This window comes from Ailuropoda melanoleuca, unplaced genomic scaffold (assembly GCF_002007445.2).
Source record: "Ailuropoda melanoleuca isolate Jingjing unplaced genomic scaffold, ASM200744v2 unplaced-scaffold2250, whole genome shotgun sequence".
NCBI lineage: Eukaryota > Metazoa > Chordata > Mammalia > Carnivora > Ursidae > Ailuropoda > Ailuropoda melanoleuca.
In genome coordinates this window covers 77,526-89,595 of record NW_023192171.1, presented here as the reverse complement: position 1 = coordinate 89,595, position 12,070 = coordinate 77,526, and the positions used below count along the sequence as shown (strand labels likewise).

At 38.7% G+C, this 12,070-nt stretch overlaps 1 pseudogene; it reads left to right on the top strand.

Moving 5' to 3' along the window:
* The first annotated feature begins 1,881 nt into the window (after window positions 1-1,881).
* On the top strand, window positions 1,882-4,246 carry LOC105235103 (annotated as a pseudogene).
* The last annotated feature ends 7,824 nt before the right edge of the window (window positions 4,247-12,070 follow it).

The window sequence follows — 12,070 nt, the reverse complement described above, 5'->3', positions numbered from 1 at the left end:
TTCCATACAAATTTAAGGACTATTTGTTCCAGTTCTTTGAAAAATGTCCTCGGTATTTTGATCGGGATAGCATTGAAAGTGTAGATTGCTCTGGGTAGTATGGACATTTTAACTATGTTAATTCTTCCAATCCATGAGCATGGAATATTTTTCCATCTTTTTATGTCTTCCTCAATATCTTTCAAAAGTGATCTATAGTTTCTAGCATATAGGTCCTTTACGTCTCTGGTTAAGTTAATTCCAAGGTAACGTATGGTTTTTGGTGTTATTGTAAATGGGATGGATTCCCTAATTTCTCTTTCTTCAGTCTCGTTATTCGTGTATAGAAATGCAACTGATTTCTGGGCATTGATTTTGTATCCTGCCACCTTACTGAATTGTTCTATAACTTCTAATAGTTTGGGAGTGGATTCCTTTGGGTTTTCCATATAGAGTATCATGTCATCTGCAAAGAGAGACAGTTTGACTTCTTCTTTGCCGATTTGGATACCTTTGATCCCTTTTTGTCTTCTGATTGCTGTTGCAAGGACTTCTAGTACTATGTTGAATAATAGTGGCGAGAGTGGGCATCCTTGTCGTGTTCCTGATCTTAAGGGAAAGGCTTCCAGCTTTTCCCCATTGAGAATAATGCTTGCAGTAGGCTTTTCATAGATGGCTTTTATGAGATTGAGAAATGTACCCTCTATTCCTACACTCTGAAGGGTTTTAATCAGGAAAGGATGCTGTATTTTGTCAAATGCTTTTTCTGCATCAATTGAGAGGATCATATGGTTCTTGAGTCTTTTCTTGTTGATATGATGTATCACATTGATTGATTTGCGAGTGTTGAACCATGCTTGCATCCCAGGTATGAATCCCACTTGGTCATGATGGATAATCCTTTTAATGTACTGTTGGATTCTATTAGCATGGATCTTGTTGAGGCAGACTCAGGTTTTTGTTCAACTTCCTCATCTACCTGTGTCACTGTGTCCACCACTAACATCAAATGACTGACAGTAATAATCCACCTGGTCCTCAGCCTGCAACCCAGAGTTGAGCAGAAGCCCTACACTGGCAAAGGAACTTTGGATCCAGAGAAGTGTCTGGGGACCCCGGAGCCCTGGTGTTTGTGTAAGTCTATTACATAGGTAAGGAGGTACTGAGGAGGGCTCCCTGGCTTTTGCTGGTACCACAATATGGGGTAAATATCAACACTGATGTCACTGCTCAGAGTGCAGGTGAGTCTGACTGTTGTTCCCAGAGATGCAGAGAGGGAGGGTGGCTGGGTCACCACAAGCTGGGAGATGGAACCTGTAAGAACAGACACATATGAGTGATGGGGCAGGAGTCAGAGTAAATTCCCTCAAATCTCTGAGAAGAGGAGACGACACAGGCTGAGAGCTGAGAACTGATCCCCAAGGCCTGTTCCTACCTGTGTAGTGACAGAGGAACATGAGGGGACAAGAGTCCAGGCCATGGTGACACAGACTCTAGTCCCCATTAGTGCACTGGGCTGCCCCAGGCCTCCTTTTCTCCTCCACCGTCTGCCCCAGAAGGGGCTGTCCATGCAAATAAGTCTCATCCAGTGACTTCCCAGCCCTTCCCTGAGCCCTGGTGCTGGAGCTCAGCTCACACCACACACTGAGGAGGATGGGGGATGGCTTCACCCCCTGGGGAGAGCCCTGGGAGGAAGCACCTGCTGAGACCACACACAACTCCCTGCTCAGGGGATTCTGCCTGGGATGAGAGGACACAGCTGCTGAATCCCCATCAAGAAGCACAGGGCCCAGTCCTCTTTCTTAGGCTCCTTTGAGTGAATGGTCCTCACTGAGCAGCTACATGGAGACCACAGGGCAGTCCCACAGCACCCCCTCCTGGTCACAGGGCACACACCTTACCATGGACCAAACCCATGAAAGCCCAGCTGGTTTCTCCAATTTACCAGGACCCTGTCTATTTACAAGTGGTCTGATTCATTGATGGTGTGAATCTATAGTGCTGCCCATGATTACTGTTCTGTTTTTCATTCTCAGAAGGAGTCCTGGTCTATGTGAGATGCAATAATTCACCTAAATTACAATGTAAATCACTGGCACCCCAGAGAAGATACTGCAAACATCATATCCCTCCATTGGTATGCAATTTAGAATATGAAAATACATTTTGAGTGTTCTATAACTGTGTTCATTAAAGCAGTGGATTCCAACTACTCTCCCATAAATTGACTTATATTTTAGTCTTATATTTTTCAGGTAATTTAGTTGCCTAATTCAGAAAGTAAAGGAATAAGAATGAATTTGTCTTGATGAAGTCCAATTTATCAGCTATGTTTTCTTTATGGGTTGTGATTTTGGTATCTTGTCTAAACATGTTTGCATGAACCCTAGGATCTTGAAGATATTCTTCTGTTTTCTTCTAAAAGCTTATAGCTTTATGTTTTACAGCTAAGCATAGGATATATTTAGTGAATTTTTTTATAAGGTGAGAGGTTTAGGTAATATTCATTACCCCCTATGGATATCCAATTGTTATGTGGTCATTTGTCCAAATGGCTATCCTTTCTATAAAAGATTTTTGTGACCTTTTCTTAATTATCCTGTGATAATAGGTGGCTCAGTGGGTAAGCAACCAACTCTTGATTTCCAGTCATTGGGAAGGTGCTGAAACAGGTAGATCTCTACTTTTCTGAAGGTCTTCATCCCAGAATAATAACCAAATAATTTAAAGTTACACAGGAAAAGGCATTTCAGTTTTTGGAACAAGTCAAAGTAAGCAAAGAATTGCACAAAGAAGCACTCATAGATGTGGCCAGAACACACTAAAGTATGTGCTAAACTTGCTGATGTCTTAGCAGAGGCTGTAATCATCTTGTTTTGGACCATGGGGTGCTGTATCTGATATTGAAAAAAAGAGTAGAAGTTTCATATACCTCCTCGCATGCATTGTGTCATGAGAATATGAAAAAACAGAAGTGAAGTCTGGCTTTTTTTTTTTACATGAGTGTGGAAGGGAGAGAGAAACTCATAAAGCTGAAAGAAAATTTATTGAAGGTAGAGTTCAAAGAATAGTTGAACTGGAAAAGAAAGTCTGTGGTGATTCAGATAAAGGATTTGTTGTTATTGATCAAAAGAGAACTGACCCCTTGTCCTTAGATGCTCTTGCAAAAGAAGGCACACTAGCCCTCCCTAGAAATAAAAGGAGAAATATAGAAAGGCTGACTCTTGTTTGCAGTGAAGTAGCTCTCATTTCTTTAATGACCCAAATCCTGATTGTTTGGGACATGCAGGACTTGTGTATGAGTACACATTGGGAGAAGAGAAACTCACCTTTATTGAGAAATACAACAATCCCTGCTCTGTCACATTATTGGTCAAAAGACCAAGCAAGCACACTCAAACCAAGTTGCAGTAAGAGATGGCTTGTGGGCTGTTAAGGATGCTATTGGTGATGGTTCTGTTCCAGGTGCTGAGGCAGTGAAGGCAGCAGTGGCAGAAGCCTTGGCTAAGTATAAGCCCAGTGTTAAAGGCAGGATCCAACTTGGAGTTCAAGCTCATGATTCCCAAGGTTCTTGCCCAGAACTCTGGTTTTGACTTTCAGGAAATGCTAAGGTTCAAGCAGAACATTGAGAATCAGATCAGCTTGTGGGTGTGAACCTGAGCCCAGTTGAACAATGGTAGCAGCAGAAGGAGGCTTATGGGATAACATCTGTGGAAAGAAACAGGTTCTTCATTCCCGCACAACATTCTCCTGACTAATGAGATCACAGAAGCTGGAATGTCTTCTCCAGAAGGTTGAAGCTTCCTTTGTGTCATCTGGATCACAAAGACTCTGCAGAGTGATCCTGAGAACAGAGCTGTGGAATTTTTGTCCAAACCTCAAACAATTTCAAAAGAATTTGCTTTTTCCATATGAAAAAAAGGAACATGGACACTCACATTCTGAAGTTCTGAAATTATAATTATAGTATTATTGCATTGAAGTTTACACACATTACGCAGGCCATTTTTACCCAATGAACAGGATGTTTCACTTTAGCTTCAGGGATATAAAAGTGTCCTGTTAGATAAATACATGCTATCTACCTTGCTATTAAATATTCCTTGAAACACACACACACACACACGAAAAATAATAATCCATACTTTTTGGGTCTGTTTCTGGGTTTTGTTTTCTGTTACATTGACCAGTGTGTCCATTCCTCCATCCATACCAACCTACTTTGTGATAGGAAATAAATTAAACTTTTATACAATTTGTGAAAAAATGACACCTTGACTATATTGAGTCTTCTAATCCATGGGCAGAACATGTCTTTGCAGGGCACTTGGGTGTGTCCATGAAGTAAGCATCCAACTTCTTGATATCAGCTCAGGTCTTGATCTCAGGGATTGTGAGTGACTAAAACAAAACAAAAAACATGGAATTTTAGAAATAAATAGTTATTAAAAATAAAACATTATTTGCATTGTTTCCAGATTGAGTTTGGTTACTTTCACCAGCATTGTCCAAAGTTCAGCATCCATACCCTGTACTTGTTTTGTTAAATATGCACATAAATATTTGTGTTCAGTGGTTTTAAGTGGTATTTTAATTCAGTTTTCACATGTTTATGGCTAGGATATACACATCTAAATCATCTTTTGAAGACCTTCCTGAAATTACTTATTACTTTTGGAATTAAATTTTTATATACCTATTTGTAGCTTTCTTTGTATTTTTCCTGTAGGTCATTCTCTATCCTGAAAATAGGGACATTTTTCTCTGTTCTTCTTAGTCTGTATGCCTCTCATTAATTTTTTTTGCCTATGGGTCTGTCTGGAATGTCCAACCCTATATTGAACAGCAGTGTTGAGATTGGACATGATTGTCTTGGTCCCATCCTGAGGGGGAAAGCTTTCAGTGATTCACCTCCACATGTGTTAGATGTAGGTGTTTTATACTTTAACAAACTGAAGATGTGCTCCTCTACTTTTCATTCTCTGAGAATTCTGATCATATTCATTAGTTTATTCATTCACATTTATTATCACGAATAGGTTTTGAATTGTGTCAAATGCTTTTTATATATTGTTTGATGAGATCATGGGATTTTTCTTTTTTAACATAGTAATAAAGCAAATTACATTCATTTATTACTAAATATAAGAGGCCTTGCATCCTGTGATGAACCACTATTCATCATTATATATACTTCTTAATATATATAAATATACGAATTATGTTTTCTAATATTTTCTTAAGAATAATTTCTAAATTGTTCTTAAGAATAAGCCAACAGATTCTGTTGGAACCAGCTACAATTCAAAATTTTAGGAAGTCTTTATTATAGCCAAATCCACCATTTTTTTAAAATAATATTTTTTATTATATTATGTTAGTCACCATACAGTACATCCCTACTTTGTGATGTAAAGCTCCATGATTCATTACTTGCATATAGAACTCAGTGCACTATGAAATATGTGCCCTCCTTAATACTCATCACCAGCCTATCCCATTCCCCCACCCCTTCCCCTCTGAAGCCCTCAGTTTGTTTCCTAGAGTCCATACTCTCATATGGTTCATTACCCCTTCTGTTTACCCTCCCTCTCTTTTTCCCTTTTTTCTCCTGCCGATCTTCGTATAATCTTATGTTCCATAAATGAGTGAAACCTTATGGTAATTGTCTTTCTCTGCTAGACTTATTTCGCTTAGCATTATCTCCTCCAGTCCCGTCCATGTTGCAGCAAATGTTTAGAAATCGTTCTTTTGATGGCTGAGTAATATTCCATCGTATATATGGACCACAGCTTCTTAATCCAGTCATCTGTTGAAGGGCATCTTGGCTCCTTCCATGATTTAGCTATTGTGGACAATGCTGATATGAACATTGGGGTGCATATGGCCCTTCTCTTCACTATGCCTATATCCTTGGGGTAAATACCCAGTAGTGCAATGGCTGGATCATAGGGTATCTCAATTTTTAACTTTTTAAAGACCTCCACACTGTTTTCCAGAGTGACTGTACCAACTTGCATTCCCACCAACAGTGTAAGATGGATCCTCTTTTTCTACATTCTCTCCAACACTTGTGGTTGNTCCACATCCTCTCCAACAATTGTTGTTTCTTGCCTTGTCTATCTTTGCCATTCTAACTGGCGTAAGGTGGTATCTCAGTGTGGTTTTGATTTGAATTTCCCGGATGGCTAAAGATTTTGAACATTTTTTCATGTGTCTGTTAGCCATTTTTATGTCTTCATTGGAAAAGTGTTTGTCCATATCTTCTGCCCATTTTTGGATTTGTTTGTTTCTTGTGTGTTGTGTTTGAGAAGTTCTTTGTAGATCTTGGATACCAGTCTATTATCTGTAGTGTCATTCGCAAATATCTTCTCCCAATCTGTGGGCTGCCTCTTAGGTTTTTTGACTGTTTCCTTGGCTGTGCAGAATCTTGTTATCTTGATGAAGTCCCACAAGTTCATTTTTTCTTTTGTTTCTCTTGCCTTTGGAGATGTGTCATGAAAAATTTGCTGTGGCCGATGTCAAAGAGGTTGCTGCCTATGTTCTCCTCAGGGATTTTGATGGATTCCTGTCTCACATCAAAGTCTTTCATCCATTTGGAGTTTATCTTTGTGCATGGTGTGAGGCAGTGTTCAAGTTTCATTCTTTTGCATTTAGCTGTCCAATTTTTCCCAGCACCATTTATTGAAGAGACTGTCTTTTTTCCACTGGATGTTTTTTCCTGCTTTGTCAAAGATTAGTTGCCCAAAGAGCCGAGGGTCCATTTCTAGGTTCTCTATTCTCTTCCATTGGTCTATGTGTCTGTTTTTGTGCCAGTACCGTGTTGTCTTTGTGATCACAGCTTTGTAGTACAGCTCGAAATCCAGCATTGTGATGCCCCCAGCTTTGTTTTTCCTTTTCAACAATTCCATGGTGATTCAGGGCCTTTTCTGGTTCCACACAAATTTAAAGGCTGTTTGTTCCAGTTCATTGAAAAATGTCATTGGCATTTTGATCGGGATGGCATTGAAAGTGTAGATTGCTCTGGGTAGCATAGACATTTTAACTATCTTAATTCTTCTGATCCATGAGCATGGAATGTTTTTTCCACCTTTTTGTGTCTTCTTCAATGTCTTTCAAGAGGGATTTATAGTTTCTAAACTATAGGTCCTTTACATCTCTGGTTAAGTTAATTCCGAGATAACATATGGTTTTTGGTGCTATTGTATATGGAATGGATTTCCTCATTTCTCTTTCTTCAATCTCATTGTTTGTGTATAGAAATGCAACTGATTTCTGAGCATTGATTTTGTATCCCGCCACATTACTGAATTGCTTTATAACTTCTAGTATTTTGGGGGTGGATTTTTTGGATTTTCCATATAAAGTTTCATGTCATCTGAGAAGAGAGACACTTTGACTTCTTCTTTGCCAATTTGGATATCTTTTTACCCTTTTTGGTTGTCTGATTGATTTTGCAAGGACTTCTAGTACTAAGTTGAATAATAGTGGTGAGAGTAGGCAACTTTATCATGTTCCTGATCTTAAGGGAAAGGCTTCCAGCTTTTCCCATTGAGAATGATATTCACTGTAGGCTTTTCATAGATTGTTTTTATGAGATTGAGGGATGTACCCTCTATCCTATACACTGAAGTGTTTTAGTCAGGAAAGGATGTGGTCTTTCGTAAAATGCTTTTTCTGCATCAGTTGAGAGGTTCACAAGTTTCTTGACACTTTTCTTGTTGGTATGATCTATCACACTGATCAATTTGCAAATGTTGAACAACTCTTGCATCCCAGGGATTAATCCCACTTGGTCATGATGGATAATCATTTTAATGTACTGTTGGATCCTATTTTTTAAATTTTTTATTTTACTGAAATTTTTTATTATATTACATTAATCAACCTTACAGTACATCCCAGGTTTTTGATGTAAAGTCCCATGATTCATTAGTTGCGTATAACACCCAGTGCAGCATGCCATATGTGCCCTCCTTATGACCTATCACCAGCCTATCCTTTCCCCCACCACCCTCCCTCTGAAGCCATCAGTTTGTTTCTCAGAGTCCATAGTCTCTCATGCTTCATTCCCCCTTCTTATTACCAACCATTCTTTATGCATTTCTTCTCCTACCAATCTTCCTATTTCTTATGTTCCATAGATGAGAGAACCCATATGATAATGTCCTTCTCTGCTTGATTTATTTCACTTAGCATTATCTCCTCCAGAGCCATCCATGATGAAATGATCCAATGTCAGTATCATCGGCATCCCTGAGGGGGTGGAGAATAACAGAGGTCTAGAAGAGATATTTAACAAATTGTAAATGAAATCTTCCCTCATCTAGCAAAAGAAACAAGCATTCATGTCCAAGAGGCAGAGAGGACCCCACCCAAGATCAAACACGACAAACTTACGCCACTTCACATCATAGTGCAATTCACAAATATTAGATACAAGGATACACTATTGAAAGTGGCCAGGGCAAAGAAATTTCTCAAGTACCAAGGCAAGGGTATCAGAATTATGTCAGACATGTCTACACAGACCTGGAATGAGAGAAAGAGTTGGGGGGGCATTTTTAAAGCTCTTTTAGAGAAAAACATACAGCCAAGGATCCTTTACATAGCAAGGCTGTCATTCAGAATTAATGGAGAGATAAAGACCTTCCAGAATCGCCAGTCACTGACCTATTTCATAACCATGAAACCAGACCTATAGGAGATATTAAGGGGTGTTCTATAAAGGTAAAAAGGCCCCAAGAGTGATAGAGAACAGAAAGTCACAATCTATAGAAACAAAGACTTTACAGGCAACATGGGATCATTAAAATCATATCTCTCAATACTCAGACCCAACATAAATGGCCTGAATGCTCCCATAAAACACCACAGGGTTGCAGATTGGATAAAAAGAAACGACCCATCCATTTGCTGTCTACAAGAGACTCATTTTGAACCTAAAGATATATTCAGTCTGAAAGTAAAGGGATGGAATACTATCTTTCACACAAAAGGAATTCAAAAGAAAGCTGGGGTAGCAATTCTTATATCAGATAGATTGGATTTTAAACTTAAGTCTATAGTTAGAGATACAGAAGGGCACTATATTATTCTTAAAGGATGTATCCAACAAGTGGATATGACAATCATAAATATATATGCCCCCATCAGGAGAGCACCAAGATACATAAGCCAACTCTTAACCAGAATAAAAGGACATATATATAAAAATAAATTAATAGTAGGGACCTCAACACTCCACTATCAGAAATAGAGAGAACACCCTTGCAAAAACTCAGTAAAGGAACAAAGGCTTTGAATGCCATGCCATACTCGATGAGTTGGATCTGATGTATATATATATATATATATATATAAAACACTACACCCCAGAACCAAACAATACTCATTCTATTCTAATTCCCATGGAACATTCTCAAGAATACACCATGTTCTGGGACACAAAACAGGACTGAATTGATACCAAAATACTGCAATTATTCCCTGCATATTCTCAGGCCACAACGCTTTGAAATTGGAACTCAACCACAAGGAAAAATTTGGAAGAAATTCAAACACTTGGAGACTAAAAACCATCCTGCTCAGGAATGACTCGATAAACCAGGAAATCAAAAATCAATTTAAACAATTTATGGAAAACAACGAGAATGAAAGCACAATGATGCAAAATGATCGGTAGGGGAAGAAAGGGATAAAGAAAGGGGGGTAATCAGAAGGGCGAATGAAACATGAGAGACTATGGACTATGAGAAACAAACTGGAGGCCTCGGAGGGGAGGGGGGAATGGGATAGACCTGTGATGGGTAGTAAGGAGGGCATGTAGTCATGGTGCACTGGGTGTTATATGCAAGTAATGAATCATCGAGCTTTATATCGGAAGCTGGGATGTACTGTATGGTGACTAACATAATATAATAAAAAATCATTAAAAAATACCTTTGGGATACTGAAAAGGCAGTTTTAAGGGGGAAATACATAGCCATCCAAGCCTCACTCAAAAGAATAGACAAATCTAAAATGCAGTTTTTATATTCTCATCTCAAGAAGCAGGAGCAGCAACAGAGGCACAGGTGTAATCCATGCACGAGGAAGCAGTTGACCAACATTAGAGCAGAAATCAATGAATCAGAAACCAGGTGTATGGTAGAGCAGATTAACAAAACTAGAAGCTGGTTCTTTGAGGGAATTAATAAAATTGAGAGACCACTGGCAAGACTTATCCAAAAGAAAAGAGAAAGGACCCAAATTTATAAAATTATGAATGAAAAAGGAGAGGTCACGATGAACACCAATGAAATTGGAAGGTTTAGTAGAAAATTTTATCAACAGCTTTATGCCAATAAATTAATCAATATGGAAGAGATGGAGGCCTTCCTGGAAACCCATAAACTACCAAGACTGAAACAGGACTAAATTAATTTTTTAAACAGGCCAGTTAATTATGAAGAGATTGAGTCAGTGATAAACAATTTTTCAAAGAACAAAACTCCAGGCCCAGACGGTTTTACTGGGGAATTCTACCAAACATTCAAAGAAGAAATAATGCCTATTGTCCTAAGCTATTTCAAAAAATAGAAACAGAAGGAAAGCTACCAAACTCTTTCTATGAGGCCAATATTACCTTGATCCCCAAACCAGGCAAACACCCCCAAGAAAAAGGAGAATTGCAGACAGATTTCCCTAATGAATATGGTCACCAAAATCCTCAACAAGATCCTGGCTAATGGAATCCAACTGTACATTAAAAGAATTATCCATCATGACCAAGTGGGATTTATCCCTGGGATGCAGGGGTGGTACAACATTCACAAATCTATCAGTGTCTTAGATTTTATCCAGAAACAAAAATTCAGAAGTCATATGATTCTCTCAATAGATGCAGAAAAAGCATTTGACAAAATACAGCATCGTTTCCTGATTAATACCCTTCAGAGTGTAGGAATAGATAGCACATTTCTCAAGATCATAAAAGCCATCTATGAAAAACCTACAGCAAATATTATTCTCAATGGGGAAAAGCTGGAAGCCTTTCCCTTAAGATCAGGAACACGATAAGGATACCCACTCTCACCAGTATTATTCAACATAGTACTAGAAGTCCTTGCAACAGTAATCAGACAACAAAAAGGGATAAAAGGTATCCAAGTAGGCAAAGAAGAAGTCAAAATGTCTCTCTTTGCAGATGAAATAATACTCTATACGGAAAACCCAAAAAAATCCATGCCCAAAGTATTAGAAGTTATAGAGCAATTCAGTAACATGGCGGGATACAAAATCAATGCTCAGAAATCGGTTGTGTTTCTATACATGAATAATGAGACTGAAGAAAGAGGGATTAGGGAATCCATCCTATTTACAGTAGCACCGAAAACCATACGTTACTTTGGAATTAACTTAACCAGAGATGTAACGGATCTATATTCTAGAAACTATAAATCACTGTTGAAAGACATTGAGGAAGACACAGAAAGATGGAAAAATATTACATGCTCATGGATCAGAAGAATTAAAATGGTTAAAATGTGCATGTTACCGAGAGCAATCTACACTTTCAACACAATCCCGATCAAAATACTGACTACATTTTTCAAGGAATTGGAACAAATAGTCCTTAAATTTGTATGGAACCAGAAAAGGCACTGAATCACCAAGAAACTGTTGAAAAGGAAAAGCAAAGCTGGGGGCATCACAATGCTGCATTTCGAGCTGTACTGCAAAGCTGTGATCACAAAGACAGCATGGTACTGGCACAGGAACAGACACATAGACCACTGGAACAGAATAGAGAACCCAGAAATGGGCCCTCGGCTCCTTGGGCAACTTATCTTTGATAAAGCAGGAAAAACATCCAGTGGAAAAAAGACAGTATCTTCAGTAAATGGTGCTAGGACAATTGGACAGCAACATGCAAAAGAATGAAACTTGTTCACTCTCTCACACCATATGCAAAGATGGATGAAAGTCCTCGATGTGAGTCAGGAATTCATCAAAATCCTAGAGGAGAACATAGGCAACAACCTCTATGACATCAGCCAAAGCAAACTTTTTCATGACACATCTCCAAATGCAAGAGAAACAAAAGATA